Below are 6,200 nucleotides of genomic sequence, written 5' to 3'. Positions count from 1 at the left end.
ATGCAGGTGCAGGTGCAAATGCAAATACAAAGGCGGATAATATGAACTTTGTGCGGTCCGATACCTTAGCCGAGCTAGTTTGGTCACCACAAACAGGTTTAAACATTAAGTTTGCTGAAAAGAAACCTTGTGTTATGTTAGAAGACGGTCCAAGTGAAACGAAGCGTTTAGATACTCAAAATGAACCGCACATTGCATCTTTAGCGACTCCTCATGTCGACACGAATAATAAAAGAAAGAGAAAATGCAGCTTGGAACAAAAAATAGTTTTTGAAAGTAAAAGAATTAAGAAACAAGTTGATCACTCGTTCGTGAACTGGATTTCAAACATGTCGAAAGGAATCAATGCTAGTAACGAAACCGGATTCCAAAATGTGTTTCAGCCACTTTTTTCACCAGAAACCGTCACATGAATTGAGAATAAATCCATTGGAAGATCGGTTTTGAATAATAAACAAGTGAGGTTATACGAAGGAGTAAGTAAAGAAGCGCCAAAGGGAATGTTTGACACCATAAGGCGGCTTAGATTATCGCGTAGGAGTAAGTAAAGAAGCGCCAAAGGGAATGTTTGACACCATAAGGCGGCTTAGATTATCGCGTAACGATATCCAAAAGTAAGAAATCTTACCTTCTATATATATTTCATTCGGCCGATATAATGTAATTTAATTATCATTAATATTATGTTATGTTATGTCATGTGGATGAATTCTCAATCGCCGGTTACACAATTAGATGGATTTTTTCTACGGTTGCGGGTTGCAAAGAGGGAGGAGGGATCCGAGGGATCAAGATACTATGTTGCATGCATATCCGGTATGACTGTCTTAGGAATTCATAAGAGTAAACTGTGATTTCCGTCCATATGGATTGTCCAAATTTGTGGTTTTAGTCCAATAGTTTATAATTTGCGTTTTTCGTCCCCGTGGTTTCATTTCACTTGCAGTTAAACCCAAACCCATTAACCCGTTAAGTCTGCCTAGTTATGTCCATCATCTAGGGTTTGGAATCGTGGTTCTTTGTTCGTCCAGGGTTTGAATTTTGGAAGCAGGTGTATCGATCGAAACAAATTGAAAAAGACGAACTGGGTTTATTTTGAGAGTATAATGACAAAATTGCCACTCATGTGTGGGGCACACCAATGGGCATAACTAGGCAAACTTAACGAGGTTAGTGGGTTCGTCTTTAATTGAAAGTGAAATGAAACCACATGGATGAAAAACGTAAATTTGAAACTATTGGACTAAAACCGTAGATTTGGACAAACCACAGAGATAATACCGCGATTTACTCAATTAATAATAATGTTGACATGGATGAAAATTTACTAGCAAATATCAATGCAGGATTACAATGGGAAACTCCATGGAAAGATATGAAGCAACCCATTAGAGTCAAAGTTGGAGGTGTTGAATGCTTTGTTGAAAGTCAACATATCTCTAATTGTGATTTTATAGAGGTAAATATTATTATTAGTTGTCATTTAACAAAATCGGTTATACGCTTAGTGGCGTAACGAGCCAAGTCGCTAGGGAGATACTCAAGATAGGCTCGCTAAAATCAAATTTGAGCCCAACTTAAGTGAGCTCGAGCATAGAAATAAGCTTGTTCGATAAATGAGCTCAAGCCCGAGCTTCACTTATCGAGTCCGAGTTGGCTCGCAAGCCTATTAACTATACAACTTTTATTCAATATACTTAATATGCATCTAATAATTAATATTATAATTATGTATAATCATGATAAAATAACTAAATAAAATTTATTATGTCATATATAAGATTTTTATTTTAAATATATATAAAACTATAACATTTATTATGTCATATATAAAATATATTAAAAATGTATATAAATTAATTGATAAATAATAAATGAGCCTAGCACCAGCAGGAAAAATGACCAGGACCAGATATTGAGACTTAAAAGTTAAAACTACTCAAAAGTCGAACTTGAGCTTTACTAAATAAAGCTCAAAGTTAAACGAGCCGAACTCGGGCTCCGTTTTGCTCAACTCGTTTGCACCCTACAAGTAGTAGTGAAAAACAACATAAATATGTTGTGGCGTCTGATATGATACGCGGTTTTATAGGATGAACTCATCGCGTGGTGGCAGAAAACATCAGAAAATCAAAAGATTGAGGTTGTTAAAGATTTGAAATCCAAGCTAGCTATGAGGAGAACATTAGGCATGTAGTTCATGGAAACAATTTCTTAATAAAATGCTGAGTGTGTTAACATTTGGTTTTGACCTTTTTTTTAACAAAAACATTTGATTATGGCCTTATGGGTGAAATTGCGCATGTTTGGCTATAAAGAGAAAACTCGAAAAGAGTTACCGTTTGGTACTTTGGTTAGTTTAAAAGAAAATTACACGTCAATTGTAAAGCATTTATTGTTTGTTGGTTGTGGATCGTGGTTCGTGCGAACGTAAATGCTGTCATGCTGAAATGACAACACGTATAAATGAGTTTGGGTCAAACTGGGTAGAGATTAAAAATGGCTTTAAAGAGGTCAAACCATTTGTTTAGTCAAACCCAATTTGTGCACCTCTAAAATATATAATGGTTTGAGACTTGAGAGATTATTGGCCTATGTATATGGATTTGAAAGCCCACTAAAATCAATATTTATGGGTTAAATGATCATAGGCCCATTCTATACTTCTATTTCTTTGACTAATCTAAAAATAATATAGATTTTTAACCATAACCTATTTATTTATCATTTAATTTGATTTGTCTTAAATATCTTGTGTTCATTTAACAGTTTTAGAAACAACTGAACACGTGACTTTGTTTATTTTTTTCAATTTATGTTTATTGAAAATTAGTGTTATTCAAAATTAAATATATTTTTTTTGGTATCGTAACTCATAAGTTACACATGTGTTGGCAGTTGGTACCGGGCATCTTCTAACTAAACAACATCGGTATCAGAACCGGTAGCGGATTTCATTTGATGTTTTTTTTCACACGAGATTAGTTTTTTTTCAGCATTACAACATAAATTTTGTAAAACCGGAGTTGTATATAGTATTTTTGGTATCGTAAACTATACGAATCTTAATGATTCAAAACAATTTTGAGAAACGGCATTTTCATCACCACAATGCGCGGACACCTCGTTTACTTGGTTTATAGGAAAGAGAAGGTCATTTACTTCTTCAAAGTATGCCATTGCGATTTGGATTTTTCCTTTTGTTGGTTTACGATTTATTTTAGTTTTTCAATTTAAGAAAACAATGAAAGAAATTCAAAAATTTAATATCAATTATGGCCGGCAAAGTGAAAAATATTTGTGTTTCTAAAAAAAATTTAATACATAAACTTATGTGTCAATACTCAATAGACCCGTTGGTTCATTGTTAAACTTTTAGAAGTGCAAAAAAATTGTTTAAAATTCAAAAACCGGTTTGGGTTAAAACCGTTCGGCTTGGTCTACAAAAGTCCAAACCGGTTTATGATTGGTTTCAGTTCGGGTTGAAACCGGTTTCTTGACTAGTTACGATCGGTTTCGATACGGGTTCTGGTCGGTTTCATTATAGGTTTTGACCAGTTCTTGCCGGTTTCTGTTCGGTTAATTGGTTCGAAACCTATTTTGTGGAGAAAATTATAAACTGATTCCGAACCTACGGTTTCAGTCGGTTCAAAACCGGCTTTTACATCAGTCGGTTTCAAACCGGTTTCTACGTAATCGGTTTCAAAACAATTCGATTTTCGAGTCGGTTTAATTAACCGGTTTATTTGGCCACATCTACTCTCAACCATGTGGTGAAAGTTCAAACACTATTAAATATGTATTAATCAGATGGCTTTTAGATGGTCAAGAATTAGAAAATATATGTCAGTCATAAAAATAAATTTAAAATTGAATAATGACTTAAAAAGGTTTATTTGTGTTTAAAAACTGCATAATGTTTTATAGTTTTTTCAAGATTTTTTTTCTTATTATCACTTCCCTATATATATTAAATGTAAATGAGTTTAGTTAATTAACTTGAAGCTAATCAAACTGTTTTTAATCTTATGATTTTATTTAAAAATGATATTGAATGACCTTTTTCTTTATTATATATCACAAAGTGTCATTCAATTCTATGGATGATATATTACAACTTACAAGTCACTCTAGTTACAAATTTCAATTGACATGTGTTTAATTATGTACATTTTTCAATGTTGTAAAAGTAGGTTTCCAAGGTCGAGTACATCCGAGTACTCGCTACAAGGTATGTCGTCGAGGCGAGTTACTTTAATTCCGCCTAATTACTAAGAATTAATTAAAGGTGGTCAACCTTAGTCAGAATCGCATCTAGTCAGTAAACTTGGGCCGATTTTGGCTTAAGAAAATAAAAACATAACTCGTATTTATTTAATATTAAATAACAAATATCAATTTTTTTTACTTAATAACTAACAAATTTTAGAATAATTTATTATTTAAAAATGTATTTCTCTTTTTTTGTACTAATCTTTACCTATTTTGTTATAAATATTAGTAAATTTATGATATTCGACATATATATAATATCCAAAAACTAATTTTCTTTATATTTACTATGTCCGAGTACTCCGAGTACACCCAACTCCCCAGTCGACCGCCTAGCGACTTTTGCAACCTTAACATCTTGTATTTTATTTATTTCTTTGAATCTTCATATTTGTAAGTGCGTTATTGACCATGACTTCTTTTAGGGGAACAAGAGTTTTTGACTTATGTCATAAATGTAGTTGCCAAACTTTACTAGCAAACAACATGTAGAAAATTGGCATGAGTTCCTAATTAGAAGTTGTTATCATTATTGTTGTTGATATGAACATGCATGATGGTTCCTTGAATAACGGTTTTCTTTTATTAAATTTCACTGAAAATTTTTATAAACATCTTGTAATATTAATAATAATTCGTCATGTTTGTGGTGCGCGCATATAATGTATATATATGTGTGTGAACCCTCGGGTGTGCAAAAGTGAAATTGCACTAATTTTGATACTATTTTACTAATCTCGTGAAAATAACGTTAAAAGTGGCGGACGGTTAATTAGGCATCATGTGGTGGTGTTGATAGTCGAAAGACAATGGTACATGCACCAATCGGCGGTGTCCCGATGGTTGAGTGTTATGTGCCTTATGTCCAAGGCTTGATGCAAAACTACTATCGAGCCAGGTGTCTCACCGGAAGCAGCCTATCTATTCTAAAGGGTAGAGGTATTGGTGGAATATACCGAGTACGATGGTGATGATGATAATATTAATAATAAGCAAACTACTAAACTGGTAAGTAGTGTTAATAGTCTTTTGATCTAGTGACATCAGGGTTTTGTTCTCGTTAAAATAGTATGGATTCGAGTCTCATAAAGTTGTAACATGATTAAAAACTAATTTAGTAAGTTAAAATGGAATTGTTTAAATAAACAATAGTATATTTTTATTTTTATTTTATAATTTTTAAACTGCTAGGCCCGGATACACAGGATCACCTAGGTTTCCAAATCTAATAATAATAAACAAAAGTTCGTTTCTTGCATATACTAAAACTAAACCGGTATCCATTTTTCAAGTTTCCAACATTGAAAACAAGAAACATTCAAACATATCCATGTGTAAATTCAAGCATAAACAATTCAAACAACCAAAAGCATTTAAAACATTCAACTAATTGTTGATATGTGTATTTTTATTTTAAGTTTTTGGCCTTTCGGGTATCGGATAACTTGATTATATGAACTTTTTAGAAATCCACATCCAAATATGAATATGAAAATTCGGGTTATTCAATTTTCAGATAAATTGAGTCGGTTTTGAATATAGGTTTTTTTTTAAATACCCCTATTCAACTTTAGAGCAAATTACTATAAGTGAGACTCGAACCAGTGACCTCTCGTAACAAAAGAAAAGTCTGAATCAATCCACACCTTTTGATTAAAACAAGAGAAGATTATAAGACGTAATTAAGAGATTCTTTTGGATAAAAGAAAATGCTTGCATATTAGTTTAAAGACAAATAACTTTTGAAAAACATGCTACAAATTAATGGATTAGAATGTAGATTATTACATTATTAGTTTAATGCATTTTCGTCTAATACTTGAGAAACATCAATGTTAATATATTTAAGTTTTTGGGGGCTTCTTGACTTCTTCTTAAGTTTAAAATATATATTATAAGATCTATGTTGTTTAGTTTAATCCATCATA

The 6,200-nt window shown here is 32.3% G+C and overlaps 1 long non-coding RNA gene across 1 annotated transcript; it reads left to right on the top strand.

Annotated features, from left to right (window-relative positions):
- The first annotated feature begins 539 nt into the window (after positions 1-539).
- On the top strand, positions 540-2,369 carry LOC143541908 (uncharacterized). The gene is made up of 3 exons (XR_013136826.1): positions 540-816; positions 1,347-1,459; positions 2,093-2,369. It is a non-coding gene; the product is annotated as an uncharacterized LOC143541908 (long non-coding RNA).
- Positions 2,370-6,200: the final 3,831 nt, after the last annotated feature.

This window comes from Bidens hawaiensis, unplaced genomic scaffold, assembly GCF_021521415.1.
Source record: "Bidens hawaiensis isolate Kalapana, Puna unplaced genomic scaffold, B.hawaiensis_p1.1 tig00012724_1, whole genome shotgun sequence".
In the NCBI taxonomy this organism is placed as follows: domain Eukaryota; kingdom Viridiplantae; phylum Streptophyta; class Magnoliopsida; order Asterales; family Asteraceae; genus Bidens; species Bidens hawaiensis.
The sequence above is the reverse complement of the archived record's forward strand: the minus strand, read 5'-3'. Positions and strand labels throughout refer to the sequence as shown.